The sequence below is a fragment of the Centroberyx gerrardi genome, chromosome 17 (assembly GCF_048128805.1).
Source record: "Centroberyx gerrardi isolate f3 chromosome 17, fCenGer3.hap1.cur.20231027, whole genome shotgun sequence".
NCBI lineage: Eukaryota > Metazoa > Chordata > Actinopteri > Beryciformes > Berycidae > Centroberyx > Centroberyx gerrardi.
Window position 1 is genome coordinate 8,568,788 of NC_136013.1, and position 21,338 is coordinate 8,590,125.

The 21,338-nt window shown below is 42.4% G+C and overlaps 1 protein-coding gene across 2 annotated transcripts in view; it reads right to left on the reverse strand.

The window, feature by feature from the left end:
• Nucleotides 1-20,754, reverse strand: part of stag1a (STAG1 cohesin complex component a) — a 43,251-nt gene extending 22,497 nt beyond the window's left edge. For both annotated transcript variants that reach the window (XM_071912377.2, XM_071912376.2), the window contains exon 1: nt 20,620-20,754. The gene's annotated coding sequence lies outside the window, so the exon portion shown is untranslated. The remainder of the gene's footprint in view (nt 1-20,619) is intronic.
• Between the last annotated feature and the right edge of the window lie 584 nt (nt 20,755-21,338).

Here is a 21,338-nt window from a genome sequence, read left to right on the forward strand (position 1 = left end):
GAGCTGAATTTAGATACTGGGATGTGATTAGGACAACACACACCTCTACATAGACTGAAATAGGAATGTTGTAAACACATTAAACCCTGGGAAACTGCCCCTGGGGGGAAAAAAGGAAAAACAAATCCCTGGTAAATAGCATGTAACAAAACAATTTTAGTGGAAATGTTGATTTAACAGTACTAAGAGTGCATACATTTTTAGCATAGGTAGCCTGAGAGGAAATCATAGCCTTAACACTGGCTGTGTTGAAGCCTACACAATCTGCCCGTTGAGCTACACAGGACCACAAATTTAGTACATATATCCTGGAAATTTGGATTTAGATACAGGGATGTGAACATGAAACAGCAGGAAACAAACGGGGACAACGACAAAAATAGGAAATGCCTAAAGGACTGAACGGAAATGCAAAACAAAACAAAAAACAGAAGGGAAACAAACATTTTAAAAATCACATCCGTGGTAAATGTAGCCTAAAAATCATCCCCGCTGTGTGGAATTGGGAATTGAATGAAGACAGATAACCTGGCTGTGATTGACAGGGCAAAGGACAGCGATGCTGGTGTTATTACATAATCACCTCGTTTAATCGTGTCTAATCATCCAGAGCGGTTTTAGTTTGCACAATTAATGAATCACACTGAAACAATTCACCTAATTAAGAATGTCTGCAGTAGCTAAAAATAGTCAAGACGTTGACAGAAGATGCCAGAAATACGCCAGTCAAATGATTTTGTTCCTCAAATTATCGGACTAAGAATGGGGATTAGGAATCAAAAATAATTCCTAATTGATTCATAATAAGCAATCGCAACATCCAGCAAAATAATTAGGATTATAGCCATCGCTGTGCAGCTCTGTGTGACTGACAGGGCAAAGGACAGAGGAGGCGGGACTGGCCTTATTATGTAATTTAACCCCCGCCCCACCCGCTAACACTCCCCACCCACTGCTAAAGATGCCCCCCCCCCCTCGCCATCCCATCATCGCTCCGTTCTTCACGGATCATTATATCTCAGCTGCTGGCTGCAATGCACTTTCATTTTCCTCGTTTTCCCATCATACCCCTCTGTCCCACTCATCATCAAGTTATCCGTCTCTCTCTCCAAAGGGACTTAATTTGAATCAATGATTGTGTCTTATGTATTTCTTCGCTCCAGTGCTACAGAGGGAGAGGGAGAGAGAGAGAGAGAGAGAGAGAGAGAGAGAGAGAGAGAGAGAGAGAGAGAGACACAGAGAGAGGAGGGTGTGTGTGTGTGTGTGTGCGTGTGTGTGTGTAAAAGCTGGGTGTCTGCCTGACCCATTATCGACCTACAACTAAATAATCCTCAATGAACAGCAGCTTTCCTCATTTTTTTTCTACACACTGGCATCCTCTCTCTCTCTCTCTCTCTCTCTCTCTCATTCACACACACACACACTCACACACACCCGCACACACAAACACAGAGCATAGCAGCTTCGACAGGAGGCTATGAATAATTTGCAGTATGTCTCCTGAACTATTCCTCAATTTTGGAGGATAAGAGAGAAGCTGCCTACTGTATTCACTTTGCACCTCTCTCTTGCTCTCTCTCTCTCTCTCTCTCTCTCTCTCTCTCTCTCACACACACACACACACACACACACACATCTGCTCACATACACACACTGAGCTTATTTCTGGCAGTAGGAACGCAGTGAGTTGTAAGTGAAGGCCAGTGGCTGGTTGGAGGGCAGCAGACTTGTTCGCTTCTCTGCTCCCAGCATTTCAAAACACTCACCCTGACATTCCAGGTGGTGTGACGGAATGTGTGTGTGTGTGTGTGTGTGTGTGTGTGTGTGTGTGTGTGTGTGTGTGTGTGTGTAAGCATATCCTGTCTCAGAAGGTGTCAAACAGGATCAAGAGAGATTATTTTCCATCTATACTGTAATAAAATTGTTAGGAAACTTTACCTGGGTTTCCATGGAGCCTAATATTCCCTTAGTAATCCGTATACGAGCCCAATCAGAATAAGACGTCTCATGTAAAAACCTTAAACGGAAAAGCCTAGCCAAGTGAAATTTCGTTGACTGAAAATCTGTTCAAAAGGAGAACATTAGCGGCGAATAGGCATATAAACTCACAAACTGACTTTCTTTGGTTGGAATACATAATATTCTGCACATGTTCATCCACTTTGAGAAAAGTGATGTCAACAAGTTTCTGTGAATTGGTAAAACATGGCTGGTGCAAAAACTGGAAACGTTTAAAGATTTAAGACTGGTTGAAAACCACGATGGATGACTGGCCCAAAACAATGACTTACATACTTTTTTTGACATGCGTGGCTGAATAATTCTGCGTAATGATTGGTGGAAGAATATCCTGTATCTGCTGAGACTGCTGCTTAATTCTAAAGAAGAGCAAAAACGCAAATATTGTGCATATCAGACGATGCATGCTCATCTTGCTAGAAGGTGGGATTACTCAACTACACGTCAACAAAGTTTTATTCCGATTACATGCAACACCTTATCAAATCACTTTTTGTGTTCTTGAAAACAGTTCATTTGGAAACTTCTGTCATAAGAAATTCATTCAGAATGATACGATATTCTGAGTGTAACTGTAGCCTCTTATTCCCAAACACACACACAAACAAACACACCCGAGGGCAGGCAGTGCAGTTATGAGTGCTTCAGAGACACTAAAACAAACCCTCATGTTTACCATCTGTGGTCTGCCGAGTCACTTCATTCTGTGTGTCTACTTAAAGAGAGAGAGTGAGAGATAGAGAGAGACAACGAGCGAGCATCCGAGAACCACTTAACATGCATGACATGTTCTCCGGGAGGCAGGCCGGCGTTGCTATAGCAACTGGTGTGGGTCATAAGCCCGGCGGTGACGGCATATTTGATTGGCTGAGTGCAGACAGGAGGGACCATACTGAGGGCGGAGAGCAGAACAGAACGGGACCAGTTATAGATCCAATCAGGCCTCCATAGAGTCTGACAGGCTTTGCCCCCTTAAAAAGCCAATTACACTAAACAGCACGGCGCTGAATGTAGGGCCGCAACGTTATGGCTACAATGATAGTCCTGATTGTTTTTCTAGATTGTTATGATCACAATTGCTAGCGTTGATGATTTGAGAAAAAAAAACGATTTCACTGCACTTTTTATTATGTGATACTTCACTGATCCCCATAGTAGGGCTGCACAATTAATAAAAAAGAAAAGAAAAAGAAAATCGCAATATGAACTACTTCAATTTCCAAACTGCAAGACATTGCAATCATTTTTATCACAAATGGTGGTGGGTGCTCAAAATGAACTCCTAAACATGGTTTTCTGGCACTGAGCCCAATTCATTATAAATTAAATTGCACAATATAACAAAAAAACCTTTAATTGTAATCAGAGAAAATCGTTTTTGAAAATGTTTCTTGTTTGCTGAAAAATCTAAAATATTGAAAAATCTGTCTGTATACTGTATTGCAATTTATATCGCAATTGCAGCAATTCAGCAAAGTAGCCTGATCGTAATGTGATTATTTGTCAGTATCGTGCAGCCCTTTCCACTCGCCCCCCTCCACAGAGAGGTCAGAGAGTCAACAGTCAGCTACACATTCAGTGCCTTGCTCAAAGACACTTCAGCAGGGCGGCTGCCTGCAGACAAGGGGGCTTGAACCTGCACCCTCTGGCTGAAGGAGAGTCGCCCTACTCAACTTGCCACCCTGCTGCTCCCAGCACCCTTCTCCCTGCATCTTATATCAACATTTTTGCTAATTTCAACTACTGCAGACTGAAAGTAAACGTTTCAATGTTGCCAATATTCCAGTATTCTATAATTATGAATGATGTAGACATTAATTACGATGAATTGTGCAGCCCTAACCGAATGTACAGTATATCAGGAACGCTTTCCTAATATTGAGTTGTGCCTCCTTTTATACAATCCATGCCTCAACTGTTTCAAGGCTTAAAAGCCCCACAAGGACTGAAGAGGATTTAAAAGGTGAAAACAATAAGGTGATCATCGCTTTCAATGGATTCACCTGCTCAGTCTGTTTCATGGAAAGAGCTGGTGTTGCTAATAATATGAACAGTCAGTGTACACACACACACACACATTACACACACACACAATCCTGCCGCTGTGGTCCCTGTTGGCTGATTCTTCCAACAACTATAACCTGTAATGCATCTGCTATAATTGGCCATTATCTCCAGAGACAGAGTGTAGTAAGCCCATGTTTTCAACACTGTGGGCTAGAAACGCCGCCTTCGAGACACAGAAACACAAGACTGGATTCACCACCAACAGCATCAGCATCACAAACATAAGGAGAGAAAGAGAAAAGACTTAGAAAAAGGACGGCAGCTCAGATACATGTTCTATATACTGCAATCAATAAAGACAATCCAGGCTCACTTGCTATTTCAGTCTCAATTCACTTAAGTTGATCTCATGGCTAAGCTACGATATTTCAGGATATGAGGTAGTGGTCTTATACTGGTGAGTGGGTAAAGCTGAGTACTAACACTGGCAGGGTTCATTTCCCACTGGGGCCATCTATACTAAGAACATATGAATTTATGATACTGTATTGATGTGATTAGGACGACAGAAAAAAAAAAGTAGAAAACCAAAATCTCCCAACAATTGAATGGGAGGGACGTTTTAAAAGAATGAAATCTTAGGGAACAACCCTGAAAAAAAGCAATCACATCCCTGTATAATTTATTGCCCATTTGCATGGAAATGACATGTAAGATTGGAAATACAAATAACAGAAGACAATGTGACAGAGAAGGATGTAGCCTCATGCTGCAAAGTCCATTAAGTTGTATTAATATGATTCATGTTGCGCTGCGCCGGAGTCTACAGGCCGAGGGAACAAAGCTGGCTTGTGGTCTATTTTAGAAGCATTTATCAAGCAGTTATAGGCTGTTTGCGGGTCAATTGCTTTACTGTCAAGTTAATGAAGCTATAAGACATAACTGGACAGTTTTAACAATGTTTGTGTCGCCTCAGATGGAGAGCTGGTCCGAAGTCAGCAGGGCTTCAAAGGCAGCTGCTGGTGAAAGCATGAAGGGGTTCAAACCCCAGAAGAGGACAAAGAGTGTCAGGGTTTCATTTCATTACAGATGCAGGAAAACACACATAACCAACTAAACAAATGTATGCATTCATACCCACTGAGCAGGGATATGCAGTGCTACCATTTTAGCAGAATACACTTCCAAAACCCAAAACTGAAAAAATGCATTTTGTGATTCAGCCTTACTTATTTTCACAGGTCATTTCATTTCTGTGCTGCTGAATGTTTTAAAAATTGCACAACACACATGCTACTTGGAACAAAATATCACCAGACAGCCCCTGCTTGGCTTAGTGAAAAATATGCTTTCTTCAATCACAATGAAAAATGATTTCCTGGAATCAAATGGAATTTATTGATCCAAAGCTACAGAGACAGATTAGAAAAGCCTAAGTAGAAAAATGTGCATTTTCAAGGTAAGATGTGTGGGTTCTCTCACAAGACAGAAAGAAGTATTGCTCCAGCCACGGCTTCTATTGCCTCAAGAGCCAACAAGATAGCTAATAATTATGTGAAAATTACAATCTATGGTTCTGGCTTGCCCCGTTTTAGCCCAGATTGTCCCAGAGCGCTCCCCTGGCAGCGGCTCCCACAGCCCCAGAGGGAGGCTGGGAGATGCAGGACAGAGAGGAGACCAGAGGGCTTTTTGATGGGTTCCCACATGACAAGAGTGTTACTATCTGCTTTAATGAGCTGGTGTCACAGGGAGACACTATATTTAGTCAGTGTGGGTCCTGTGCAGAAAAGGCTGACTTCCTCCAGCTACAGACTTTTGTTTGTATGCAAGTTTGCATGAGAGTAAATGTGTTTGACACAAAGCGATTGTAATCAGTGAGGGAAATTAACCCCAGTCACCAGCCACGTCCTGGTAAATCTTTTGTTGTGGCTGATAAGATAACATTAAGTATTATAAGGAAATTAGCCTACTTGACTAGAGCTGGAAAAAGATTTGTATTACCAGTCAAACAGAAATTTCTCTCCTAGCAACACATCTACTGTGACTTCACTTAAGCTCTCAGTTGTGTTTGGGTTATATTTATTTTTCACAAAGCAGTAATGTCGACTTAATCTTAGGCTAAATGTATTGTGAGTCCGAGTCATATTTCCTACTGCAGCAGCAATTCTTTGACTTATTAGCACTGGTTTTAAGGTGAAATCTCTTGATCAAAATGTTCTTCCTGGGGGAGGATGCCCTCAGACCCTCCTACATGATATGGCTTTGCACTTCCTGCCACCACAATTGGAAAGAAACATGGGGGAAACACTGCTGCTGAATAGGATCTAACATCCATAATCTATTCACAGGAGAGTAAAAGCAAAAGCCACCATGGGTAGGGGGAAGAATGCCCAGTTTATTACTTAATAAACTGTTGACAGGGCCATAATTCAAACAAGATAGCGCTTGGTTGAGCCCAACTGAACATAATACAATTGGGAGAAACTGAGAGAGGGCATTCTTCTCTCTTTCTATTACAGCCACAGGCTTAGCAAATGTACTGCTCTGTAGAGCTCTAATTGACTGGCACAAGCTAAAGCTACTTAACTGCGTCTCTCCTGTCTCTGTACACCACAGCCACCGACTTGCTGGGCTGGTGTTGCATCTAGCTCCAACTGAAGCGGATTAACCCTGCGCAATCGAGACAGCTCTCTCTCTCTGTCTGTTAGTGGACTCAATATTACAAACTTCCTAACTGCACATATGGGTGTTAACCCCCCGCAAAGCACTCCTCCCTAGGGCTGTTACCGTAGCAACCAATCAAGCACAGACTTCAAATTAAATCATTTTTCCTCAACACTCATTTGCCACTTTAGTTATTTTCTCACACCACCGTTTGTCACGATGCTTTCAGCTTGTGGAGAATTTGACCCAAATCAGCCTCAGCTGTTGTTAGCAGGAGATATCTGCAACTGTAAACCATACGGCCTCTCTCATCTTTTCCCATGCACGCTGAAAACAGTGAGAGCACACTCTCGTCTCGCGTTATGAAGGTGTTATGATGTCAGCAGGGAGAGGCAGAGTGACGCATCTCTCCTTTTCCTCATCTCTGGTTTATCCCTAAAGGCTACTAGAGAAGTGTCAGGGGTGACAGCTGGGTGATGGAGGGCAGTGGACTAGTTTAGCCTGGATTGTTTTAAATGGATTCATTAACCTTCTGGTGGTCCGAGGGATCAACCCCATGACTGGAAGGTTCAGGTTTAAACCGCAAGAAAGCAGGTCAAAGTGACACAGAGCCCCGAGTGTCACCCAGGACACAGCAACTGCTTGATTCTGCACTCTGACCCCTCTGATTGTTTGTATACATGAATGTTTCATTCAAAAATGCTATATATACATTTTTTTATCCAAATTTCTGCTACCTCAAATTCACCAGGCATTGGCCTACTTGAAAAAAAAGGACAATTTTATAAGCAAATGTCACAAGATGACTCCTAACTTCAAAACTAACCCATAAAGTGCTTAACTTTCATGCCAGCAGTCAATAAGGGAGAGTAGGGGTCAATTTTTCTTTAACTGGTGGATATTTCAATTTGGAAGAAAACTCCTCATATGTAGGTCTGTCTGTCTCATTAGGTTTTGAGAAAAAAAAGACGAATTAATAGTGTGTAATATAGTGTCAAGTGATTCCAAATTGAAAAAAACAAACAAACAAAAAACAAAAATTGGATTGATGGTGTCTGCCAAAACAGAACTGGATATTTCCCATAAACGCAAGATGCCCCACCCATCTTACATTCCAAGGAGGCAAAGGAAAACAACTCAAAATAAACAAGGATGTGTATATTTGTCTAAACCACCTGGTTAGGCGCCCTCCAGACATACAGCATCACTACAGCAGGAATGAAGATAAATAGCCTGCAATCAAGCTAGACAGCTTCATCTGTAATTCTGGGAGAACAAACGAGGAGGAGACAGTTTCATCACAGCCAGTGATGTGCTGTTACCCCAATTCTGACTGGTCAGGACAGTGTTGGCCTCTCATTCTTCCTTCTAAAATTTAAGATGTCTTGCCAATACCAAGAGTCATAAAAGCTAGTTTTATGTTTGCTGTTGTTTTGAATCGATTTCCCCTTCCAACTGTTGGCGTCATGAGAGATATTTTCAATAGTTTCAGGGCGCAAGCTACCAAGCTAACTAACTACTCTGTCACAGGTCATTTAAGGAATTATGCAACTGTAATTATCCTGCAAAGAAATAAATAAATTTTTTTTGTATCAATTGGACTCAAACTGTATATTTTTTCCATTGATTTCATCAAATACACTGTCCAAAGTCAAGTGCATTGTGCCTGTCAGATTCAGTCCCGAGCTGAAAGCTATTACAGAAAACATCTTCAGGGGAGAAACAGTCACACAGTAAACGGCTTAGCTGTACATTGCATGGCAATCAGTGGTGGTAACTGGCACACCTGGAATGTTTACATACAGATAATATATGATGCACTACTACTATGATCAAAAATGCTAGTGCAGTGCCAGAAATTACAAACCACTGGTGGGAAACTGGTAAATATGAGCATCTCTCTCTGTTCTACGAAGCAGTTTGGCGGGTGGCCAACAAGCAGTCAACAGTTGAACTCTGAATAAGCTACTTGGTTTTAAAATTCTGAGGCTGCAGGGCCAACGAGGTCCATGCAGCGGTACGATGAGTAAAACATGCCAACTTTAAATATTTCAGTCATCCCAGACCATTCTGCCCAACATATCCAATACCAGCTACGGTTTTTGCGGCAGCTTTAGCCAGGACCCTGCTGCATCAGATAGGCTGGTGCTTAGTCTACATGCTGGTATCTGATTCCAACAGACAGGCTGTTTAACTGCTCAGATCTGCAAAACACATCAGAGTAGAAAAAAAAAATCAAAGAAAAAGAAAGGGAAGGACAAACAGCAATGGAAAAGAAAAAAAAAAATCACAGTATGAGCATCTTTCTGATGTGTGCGGCAAGAGGCTTTCACACTGACAGAGGAATACTAAAGAGAGATGCAGACGGAGAAAATTAGACAGAGACACAAGCAGAAAGAAAGAGAGGCAGTCAGGGAGCGAGACCAAGACAGACAGAGAGCGAAACAGACGGGGAGAGATATGCTGCAAGATCAGACAACGCAGACGCAACACGGCATGTTTGCCTGCGATTAAATCAAAGAAAATGAAACGGAAAACAGGAAGGTGACAGCATCAGGCAGTAACCTGCAGGATCTGTACACGCCGCACCAATAAACCACAAGAAACAGGAAGTTTTGGGCGTCCTTGTGACTCAGCAGGCCAACAGCAGGCATCACACACTAGCGATGCCTTCAGTTGGTATCCACCGCTCAACCTGCGGCGCATGTCGTCTATTCTGCCTCTCCAGGACTCCAGAGCGTGAACAGTTGGTCGCATTTTGTGACACTTTTTCCCCCTCAGACGTGCCCAAAAACTTTGATTCATAATTTTCCCTTCCCCACACACACAAAAGCAATGTTTTGTGTTTTCTAAAGCTGTAAAGAGGGCAAGTGGTTTCTGATTCTTTTTAGAAAGGCTGGGCTCCATTGAGAACTTTCTCTCTACCCTCCTCTAAAACCACTTGGTCTCTCTCAGTAGGTAATCAGGTTCTTTGGAAACTGTCCGATGAATGGAATAGTAAATTGATGTAAAAGCCTGCACAACCCAAAGCAGACAATAATTGAATTAACTGTGCTTCACTTTGGCACAATTCAAACCCAGCCGATGTGCATGTGGCCCAAATGTAATAGATACAAGGAAGGAAACTGAGTTAATCGTTCCTGTTTCTTACAAATAGTAAATGTGATACTGTACTGATCCCCATAGGGAAAATCTCTGTTGGGTGAGAGCACAGGTTCAACTACATGACAACGCCTCTGAAGCTGGTAGGGATTCAGTATCATGCTCAAACACACTTTAGCGGTGTGGATGCCTGCAGACATGAGGGCTCGAACCTACTAATCACACCACCCTGCTGCGCCACATTCATTCTACTCTCCTTCTCGCTGTCAAATATATAAATAGCAGGAATGCCATAAAGAATCAGGACGTTGTCAAGCCTTCAAAACCTCTCTCAGTGAAGGCCGAGCGGATCCCCAATAGTGAGCTCAAACCACAATCAATCCCGTTTGGCCACAGCTAGGCTAGGAGCTAAGTCACCGAGACAATCATTACTCTTTATAGTGCTGCCAGCCCCTCCATACATATGGAGTGAGAGCAAAGAGCCTCGGCCTTATAATCGAGGAAAGCCTTGAGGCCGACTGTTGCAGTCCGCTTTAACCAGATTAGGATTATGTCACATGGGAATAATGAGATCATCCCTCCAATACACAAACTCACAGACACAGAATCAAACACAGAGATTGAGCAGACTGAGCAGACATAGGCATGCTCCTGCACACACACACACACACACACACACACACACACACAGCCATCTGTTATTGCCACAAACTACTGTACGCTCGTTCTCTGCTCTATACAAAGCCTGACTTTAGCAAAAGGGGAGGGGAGGGGAGAGATGCTGTGTGAACTGCAGAAACTGACAAAGATCTCTGCTGAAAAATAGATTTTTTTTAATCTCCTGAGAACTACCTCAATGAATAAAGGATAAATAGATAAGAAGGGAAAAAAGGCAACGTGAGAGAATGAGATAAAAGAGAAGGAAAAGGCAGAGAATAGGCAATGTATCTCTCTCTGTGTGCAATGGCTGCCTGCTTGGCTGCAGCTGACGCAAAATGGAGCCGTGAGAAGGGGGGGGGGGTAAAGGAGAGGGGGGGCTGGGGGGGAGAGAGAGAGAGAGAGAGAGAGAGAGAGAGAGAAAGAAAGTGACAGCGGCACAGAGGGAGAGCAGCAGGAGCAGAGGAGAGGGAGGGGAGGGGAAAGAGAAAAAGAAAGAGACTCATTTGTTCTTCTCTCATCCGTCTGTGTGCTCTCTCTCTCTCTCTCTCTCTCACCTTGGCCCAGATTTTCACTCTGCCTGGTATTCACCGCTAATAGAGGGGGAGAGAGGGAAGACGGGGCAGGGGAGAGCAGAGGGACACACACACACACACACAGATTGACAGACACACACCCCTTGCGGAGGCTATTAGTCCCCACACCCATTATTACTTCCTAATGACCTGACGGCACTTGGAAGATTTCACAGGAGCGGGAGCAGCCTGCTAATGTGAGCAGGCGGATGTCAAAGCACACAAAAAAAAAATAGTGTTATGTAGCGATAATGTACGGCTGAGGGGGATAATAACAGTCTAGATAGAGGCTGGTGAGGGAATCAGAGAATGAGGCTAGTGAGCTTTGACTGAACCAGACAGCTGATTTAAAACAGTGCTTCGAGGAGGTAGGCATGCAAAAACCCAGCCAGGTGTTTTACACAAATGGCAAGACAGTAAGACAGAAAAAAAACATTAAAAAGCAAACAACCACACACTGGATTCATAGTGAGTGGTTTATTCTGCAATGTTCTGACCTGAAATCATCTTCCAGAGGGATGCATGATAACGTCTAGTGGGGCCAAAATGTGGCAGAAAACAAACCAGAAAGCAGGCATTAATCCAGAGTGGGGGTATCGCTTTATGTCTCATTGAAAAAACAGCGTTCACCCTATTGGTTCTGAGGCAATTTGTTGTGGTGGCGGTGGCAAGGCCGGGCCGGGCAAGGAGCGCAGAATCGAGTTGGGGAAATCACCCATCCAATCCAATGATAAAACCTAAGTGGCAAATTAACACTAGCTCCCAGCCGACTGACTGTGTCTGGTAAATTTGCCATCGTTCGAAGGTCTTATTCTGTTGCAAAAGTCATTTGTGGCTAGTCAAATAGTAATTATGGCTGGTGAATTTTGTGCACTGTGGCCAGTGCACAAAAAAGGCTAGTTTCCTGCCCTGTATATATAATTATATGTCATCTTATCAACTGGGGGTAGCGGGTTTGTCTGATATTGTGCTGGACTGTTTAGTTTATATGTGGTTAATGCTGGTAAGATAATATGGGGCTAGTAGGGAACAGCAAAGGAGGCTTAAGTACAAATAATCTGGTGATGTGCAGTTAGTGCAGGCAGGGAAACCCCTTAATCCCCTATACACAGACCGGGAGAGCAGATGTGGTCTGAGCGATACAAACACAGATATAATAATCTCTCAGTGCGGGGCAGTGAGCAAAGCCAAGAAGACAATCGCCTGATCAGCGCTTCAGTAAATCTAGCCAGTTGCAGCTCCCCTTGTAAGAGCGCTCAATGGGATTCACCTGAACAGATGAAATAGATGGAAATCTGAAGACTGGATAGCGCAGCCTAATTGCCACAGTCCCAGCATCAAAGCTCACCTATAATCAGGGTTGCTGCTACACATTTTCCATTTTAAAATATCATACTTTTCCAGACCTCAAATTTTGGACATATCCACGTTCAATTTGTATTGTAAGACTTTTTCATTTGTTTTTCCATACCTCTGATGACCTGGCAAATTATATTTTCCAGACCTGTGTAGGAGCCCGGTCTAACAGCTCACTATAGTGAAATTTCTGTCCTTTTGCGACCAATTCATTTCTACTCTGGATGGCCGGAGAGTTGACTTGGCACGGGCCAGTGAATCAATATTAAGCAAGGTTGTGTAAATAGCACTGATGGCTCAGACACACACATTGCCACAGCCAATGCTGAGTAGGTGGTTCTTACTGTTGTCTGAGGCTGGTTGTTAACCTCGCCTGTATAAATGACACCTAAAGGATTTGCGGGTCTGGCCTCGTGCCAAAATCAGATCTGGCTTCTCAGAATAAGAACCAAATAACTCCCAGTTAAATCCCTCTCAAGCCAAGGCAAGAAATTACAATCTCCCAGACATCAAGCCCTTGGAGACTGTGTAAACAGGTTATCAGTCTGCGCCTTTGCAACTGGAGGCAAACTTTAATGTCCCACAAGGGGATCAATAATGTATCATCACCTACCTCTCCCATTCATATAAACCATGGATTGCACTCCTGGAGGAGACAGAGATACAATTCACCTCCCACAGCAAGTGTTTAAGCAAATCCAAGGCGTTTCACAATGCTATACTGTATTAGCCCATGCTCCAAAAGAAGGAAAACTGACAAAACTGAAAAAGAACTTGACGTTGAAGGTAGCAAAGGGCAATTTCATATATTGTTACTATTTTTTGATATAGGAGCAAGTGTTAGACTACATGTTAAATATGTTGTCATGACACTGTGGCTGTGACCCTTGCACTCCCCACAATTGGTGGCTTTGTAACCTTGGAGATCGAGGATTTGAAGCATATTCCAATGTTGCACTCTGCATTGTACTCTACAGTTTCACACTGTGCGTCGCTCTGGATAAATGTCAGCTAAATGCCTCAAATGTAAATGCAGAGAGCCCTGCACCTGGTAGTGCACCCATAGGCTCACTGTTCACAGAAGCTCACACTCTGCCCTGTATTCAGTCTGAGTGAAGCGGTGGTGGCAGTGTTTTCTTTGAGCCGTCTGTCTGAGGCTCAGTCTTTAATAAGGTGTTCCAGTCTACAAAGCTCCACTTTACTGCGCTGATGTAAAATGCAGGATCAACTGCTGTCAGTGTCAACAGAGCAGGCTATCCAAACACAGGCGGCAGCAATATTTCCTAACCATCATCAGCAGAAGGCAAATGACATTCAGCTAGAGAGCTGCCACACACTGAAATGTCCATAAACAACACTTAATCCCTCCCAGTTTTTTTCTGCAGTGATGGTTGTGACCTAATGTGGATGGTTTGGGCTTTCCAGAGGAAGTCCAAGGCAATTTCCAACATTTTGTTGCGTTTTTATTTTCTCTGTGCTTCTTTTTCTGACCGGCAAAAGTTTCAAGTCAGAGGACTAACTGCAGATCTGCTTTTTCACAGATGGCGAGGTTTGTTGGGATTATTTAGAGCCGTACAAGTGCAAAAACAAATGGAGATTGTGAAATGTGTTGCATTTTGAAAGAGACATCAGAGGTTAATGCAAGGGTGAAGTTGTTGGGTTTTTTTTACACATGCAAACACATTGGGGAAAAAGGGAAGCTAGTTTTTTCACTGGATTCCCAAAATTCACACTTTCAATAATGTTATCATCTTGTTTGAAAATATTTTTGTTTTTTAGCATGCTTGCCACTGTGTTAGTGAATATTCAGCCACCAAATATTGGCTACTCAAGCTATGTGTATTTCTGTCATTTACTTGTTTTCATGTTGAAAAACTCATCCAAAAATGCCATTATCACAGCTCTAATGCAACTGGGCAGGGTAGAAGCAATGAGATAGCCTAGTCCTTTTGTATAAACCCATTCCCAAATTGAGAAACTGCCAGTTAGCCATTTTAATTGGATACTTTTCAAGTGACGGCAAAGACAGGCAAGTGATGAGTGGACAGTTTATGGAGCAAGCCAGGCTGAGGGCAAGCACTGAACCACATTAACACATAACAGACCACATTAACACATAATTCAAACTTACAGTAATTGGCCCTTGCTTAGATTTCTTTTCATGCATTTACATCTCAGTGTTGGAGCTTGTCTGTTCCTGAACTCATAATTGAGGTGCCATATCCATGTTAAAAGATGAAAATATTCTAACAAATCTTTACAAAGAGAAGGACACGAGTCATTGTGCAGTTGAGACTCACTATTCACTATGGGCTGCAAGAAGTGTGCTTCAACAAATGCAGGAGGACGGAAGCTATCTAGTTACTAAAATCAGTTACACTTAGCCTTGTTAACAGAAAATTTATATCCACACTTTAAATAAGCTGTTATTAAGGCTGCAGTGAAGCTGACAATGTAGGAACGAAGCATCAGCTCATGACACTGAAACCCATAATGGTGCTAAAAGTAGTAGCATGTTTCAATCAGAACCAGCATGAGACAATATTTGACATTTAAGTAGCGGGCTGAAAAAACAGAGGTATCTTGGCTTTGGAAGAGAAAGCCTAGCTCTATATTGTTTTCTAATTCTTTGCTCTTTAGAAAACTATAGATAGCCACTGTCAGCCAGTGCAGCTTGGCTACATCAGCAACCAGACTCGTGCGTCAGCTGCAGGTAAAAGCAGCCTGCTCAGCCTAGCAACCACTGAACCATGTAGGAGTACTAGGGTGAGATCACAAACCACACACACACACACACAACACATACATAGACACACACACAGTCTCATACACATGACAACATGACACACATAGTCTCATTACTGTTCAACCTGACAGCAGCATCGCATTACTCAGCAAATACCCTCTCAATACAATTTTTTCTCCCCTATGGCGCTGGAAAGAAATCTGCTGTCACCTTGTTATCTGACCTATCATTATGTCAACACAGCATTACTATGTTATCTGACAGCATGAAATTTTCCTTTCTAATCAGCCCGGCCATTTCCATCATTGTAAACCTATTAATATTTTGCCTTATACCACTGGTAGTTTCAGCCAAGCAGTCAGATTGGTAAAAGATGCACCCGAGCCTCGCTGGTAACTCCCAGAAAGCACAGCTAGCATGCTTTATCAGTTGGACTGCAAACTCCTGCAGCATCCAGGGAGCTAGTTAGTGATCTGTTTTCCTTATTCATATTCTTTGGGAGAAAACTTAACCAGCTGTTGTTCTGTGAGCTAATGTGTGCTTTGAGATTTTCACTCAAATGCAGAAAATCCACGTTAAACAAATCTTTTCAATTTTGCTTTATATGCCGCTGCCCTGCACTTCAGCACAAACAGACTGACGAGGCTGATAACTGTGAATGATGATAACGTGTGAATGTTGTTTCATATGTTGCTCACTTGACATGCACGCTACTCTGTTTTCTGTGCAGCCTTTTGAAAGCTGAATTTACTTTGAAGCAAGCAATGGTATCATATCTCATTACTCAGAAAAAAAACCCAACTGAGAATGTAAGTATAGGCTATATCACACTTCTCACAGTTACTGCAATTTGCTCCTTGGCCAGCAGCTCTTCATATTTTCCCATCTCGTCTTGTATGATCACACTAGACTGTGCGTGACATTTCCAAGCAATCAATATTAACTTAATGCAGCCTTGGAGTTTTCTGTGCGAGTGTTATGTGGCAATAAAAAGGTTAGAACCATAGCTCTAATGTCTGTGTAATGAGGCTACATCAATTAATAGGGCTTGTGTGTGGCTAATGAACTCTACAAAGGCTGAAGGACTGTTTCTGGTTATTGAGAAAGCAGAAGAAAATTCTAGGCTATATTACTCAGGCACTTACACTGAAAGCAGGGGCTCTGCAGTGCTGCAATTTTAGAGGCATATGCTCCTAAAAATCGATTCAACCATCCTTTAAAAATGAAAAAGAGCGCTGCACAGCTTGATGTTCAAAGTCAGGACAGGCATTATCAATTATTTTTACAGATCTTGCTTCTAAATTAATTTTATATGCTTTTTAATTTGTCTAATTAAGTGCTCCTTTAAAAATGTCACCGTAGAGGCATGAGGTACACTGATTCACAGGCCAATGTGTGGCCCTGTAACTCTGCTAAATCTCAATTTTGGTTACTGAGAAAATAGAAAAATGTTCCACTGCACCTTATTTCAGCTTGAGCCTACTGTTAAAGAAAATTCAGCTTAGCTTTCAAGCAATCTAATTTCTGACAGGTACCAATTATCCTTTCATTAAAAGGACTACAGGCTAGCACATAAAGTGCTGCAAGACCAAGTAAGATGTGAAAGAGTTATGACTTTGCTTTTCATGCAGTAAGCCCATTACAACTCTTTAGTTGCCCTGCTGATGTGCGTCACTCTTGAGACCAGCCGCTGACTGGCACAGCTGCAGCCAGAAACAATCACACACACCTCTGTGACTGATTTACCGCTGAGCCGTTATTCAAACACTGACGCCATTCCTCTAACTGAGCTGCCCTCCGCGGAAATGTGATGGTCAGCGGGTCTGACAAGAACAATATAACTAATTACAGAAGAAGCCGAATTACAAGGAAAGCCTCAAACAAGCCAGGAGTGAACAGAGTATAGAAAGCAAAATCTAGGTCTGTTTGTATATCAACTTCACCAACTTTAGTAGGATTCTATGGACTGTCTATATGCAAAATTCAGAACATTTGAATAAAATGCACCAATGTGTTACTGCCTTATTCTAATATTTCTTATGAACAGACTTTTAACTATGGAGAAAACAATGACTTTTGATTGATACTGTGCTGAGTGGAGCAGTTTCTGTGCTCTTCAGTTTGCCTCATTGCTTGAAGATGACCTCATATGTGTGTTATATGCATGTTTCTAAAAATAAGTAGATGGACAGACAAACAGACAGACTAACGAAGGCAGACGGCAGCGATATTTGGTCTCTCCCCCATTCCTTCTATTGTGCTGAAAACCCGCCAAAGCTTGGACAATTATAGCGACAGGAAATATTGTTCTGGCTATAGCCAACATCTTGAATCAAGGTCACCATGTAACACGCCCTGACAAATGTCAAAGCCATTACATAATCTCCCGAGGTATGTTGTTATAAGCATATGGCTTTAACGAAAAGCATGCTGCCGTTGAGCTGCGAGGGCCTCGGGCTAGGCAGCTATCACATGGCACAGTTCATAATACAGAATCCAGTTTTGTTCATGCATATTTGATACAAGGTCTAAAACAATACTCTTTTCAATACCTTTTATGTTTAAATGAATTAAGACATTTCATCTTGCTTTCATTAAGGCCCATTAATGGAGTACATCTACTGTGCAGCATAAGGACATGCCATTTGCTTTTCTAAATGGAAGCCGACTGAAACTGATTTTCTCAATACAAAAACCCATAACATGATAGAAAACTTGAGACTCCTTTGTAATATTTAGCTAAATGATACCCATCAATGCCTTGAAAATTACACCAAACTTTGTATGCTACTAATAGGTACCATTATTTGACACCCAGCCCTTTACAGGCCTACTATGGGAACAACCAGGGCAAGGAGCCAAGAGAATCAAAAGGATGGAGGAAGGATGAGGTGTTTTCCAACGTCTGTTAACCCTAAATATTATTCTGAAGTTTTAAACAATGAAGTTCTCAATCATATCATCCACCTTTAAAGAATTTGTATTTTTGCCAGGCAGGTCACTTAAGAACAAATTCTTATTTACACAGGACGACTGGCAAAATGTCAAGAAATGCAAGAAATGCCACTGAACGTCAGCTTCAAAAGGACAGACTGGTCTATATATGTGAACGTTCAGCACTGTATTCCATAAACAGAAATGAAAACTATTTAAAAACTGAGTGGGATTTTCCTTCGCAGATAAGACTGTTTAACAATATTTTGTGCATGGAGGATTTCCTCAGTGCAAGCCAAAACACACACAGCACAGTTTTTAAGGCAGTTCTGTTGTGCATCGGACCAAACTATAGCCTACATTCCTCTATTTATATGGGTGTATTTGAACCTATGATTTGGGTGGTGTGCCTCTTTCTGGTGGCTGCCCATATACCAACTGTACTAAGAGTGAGAGCAAATTTAGCCTACTTAGTTCCCTTTTGTTGAAAAAGTAGGAACTCTGCAACACAACTTCTCTGCATGTGCTTTGCCATCAAAAGCTGAGGCCTGTCATGCCTCTTCACAATGTATGGGGGAGGGTCAAAGTTCATGGGGGATGGGGGTGGGGGAGTCCTCTCAAATGACACTGTAAATATCGTGCAGCCCTAATTGACATATCCCATCACCAGGCATGAGGCGGGCTCAAGGGTCAAAGAAACCTGGGTGGACGATCCTGATAGTGCACAAACATCTAGCAGTAAAATGAAAACACCCAAGATATTTTCAGTTAAGATTCAGTAATACTGTACTCCAGACCCTTGGCAATTACTAATAACCTGTACTTATCGGTCTGCTGCACTCGACTGACTGTTTAACACTAGCGGGAAAATCACACATTCACTTGCAGTTTACAACTGGACTGGAGCCAGTTAGGTTTGTCTTGGCCAGATGAAGTGTTTACATGAGGTCAATTCATTTGGAATAAGCGTATCTTACTCCTATTAACAAGACTCTTGGGAAATATAAAATTATAGTTTGTCAACATCCAAAATGCACTGGCCAAATGTCAAATATGGGAAATTGCAAGATGCAACTTAAATGACCAATTAGGCCTCTACATGAAAACGGAAACTTCCATAATGTATTTCTCAGGCCATCTGCTGTCCTTCCATACAGATATAAATATATTTCAGAATATGTTTAGGGAGATGTTTCGAAATACACAAAAAATGGCCAAAAGACAAGTTTGTGCTTGTAGAAGACATTCATTCAAAATATATTGGGATTTTGATTTGATTCAGATGGATGTTACCAACATGTCAAAAGGAAGAAAATGTATTTTCAGTGTGCAAAATAGATTTTGAATGAATGTCATCTACACATACAAAGACATTTTGTTTTGTATATTCTGAAATATGTCTCTAAACATGTCCTTAAGTATATATGAAATGTAATGTTTGCAGTATGGGCTGGTGGCATTAAGTGATAAGTGACAACTTGGCAGGCAAGCAGGCTCCAGACAGCAATCCAAGGCAGCCTGGGTGAAAAATCACATGGCTCTGATTGTAAACAAAGCAGTTATGCAACAATCTGAGATTCATGCACACTGCCAGGAGACACCCTGACCTACTATCAACTACCCCCAACTACCCTGCATACTGTGTACTGTGCATAAGTCAGTATGGGAGAGGAGGGCTGGCCAGGATCCTGTTTAAACCTGTAGGGCTGAACAGTAACCCATGTTGGCTTGTGGAGCCCATCCCCCCGAAGTGACTCACGTTTCCCCGCTCAATGTTGCCTGCTTCCCGCACAGAAGGGGGCGGGAAGGGGGAGACAAGCGCCATAATAATGTTTTTACACATGCACAAGTTCATCAGATAAAAAAGCATCCTCATGTTGTCATTCATGAAATAAGCAACATGTTTATTATTGGTGTAAAAAGTCACCACTAATATGAAAACTTGAAAAGCAAGAAAGAGCTGGGATGTTGATGTTGATACAAAAAAAGTAGCAGCCAAGAGGAACACATTCACATCACACACTGGGCATCTCTGAATATGCAATTAGCAAAACTGCCATAGGTTAACAGCAGTAAAGTCATCAACAACGTGACAAGTGGCATTGGCGTTGATGACAATAACGAAAGAAAGCACCGCACGGCAGGAGGGCAATACTGTACAATCATAATACGGGTGTGCAAACGAGAGAAGGTGATGCTCTGAATCCTGCACTTCACTGCCTTGCAAAGAGCAAGAAAACACGTCACACCGCATGGCTCTTTATTTGTTGACAAGCCAAACTCTGGCGCCTGATGGAAATCTGTGGCAAAGAGGGCAGCGCTGCAGCAACCACTTGCCCTTCTTGCAAGTTGTCTTGCCGAAATATTGGAGCTAGCTCGCAAGCTAATGGCTCAGCTATAATGTAACTGAGGAAGAGAGAGAAAGCACATTCACCCCCGTTAGCCGCTAGCGCCCATCCCCCAACCAACCAGTCTTCCCTGTCTGTGTCCACCATCTTTAATCTGTGCTCCGTCTCCCTTCCCACCGCACAAAACACGACCAAAACACAAGACACTCACCTTTAACGACCATCGCCGAATCGATTATCACCTTCCGAAATAATAAATCGATTTTCGTTTTAATATTGTGCGTATTTTAATATTGAAAATTGGCCGTGCGAGCGGAACCGCGCCTTGAGAGAAGAGCAGCAATCCTAAACCGCCATCTGGTGGTATTTTCCTCTCTGTGATGCAGCGGGAGCGGCGCAGCCTCAGACCGAGACACAGCTGCCCCCTGGCGGACACACCGCGCCGCGGCGGACACGCGCCTCAGGGGGCGAGCAGAGGAAGGGAGGGACCGCAGGACCCCGCCACATAGCACTCGCGGGGACGCGCATACGAGGGAGAAAAGCCCCCCTCCTCTCTCAATTCATTTACTTTATTGACACGGCTGTTTATCAAAAACAATATTGCCAAAGCAGTATACAAAATGTAAACAAACAGTTTATACATTAAAATCATGTTAAGATGATTAATCATTTGGTTTCAGTGTGTGCTACAGTTCACAGTCTAATCATTGATATTTATACCTGCACGAAAAAGAGCTGTTAATCAATATAATAACTTTTTGATGGATACTTTACAAATCAGAGCAAAACTTTCAAATATCATTCAGCTACTATAGGCCAGAAATATATCACAAATCCATTAGTAATATAGGATATTTAAAAAAAAAAAGCAATTATGTATGATAAGGTCACTACAAACTCACTATTGAGTAACACAAACACAAGTCTCTA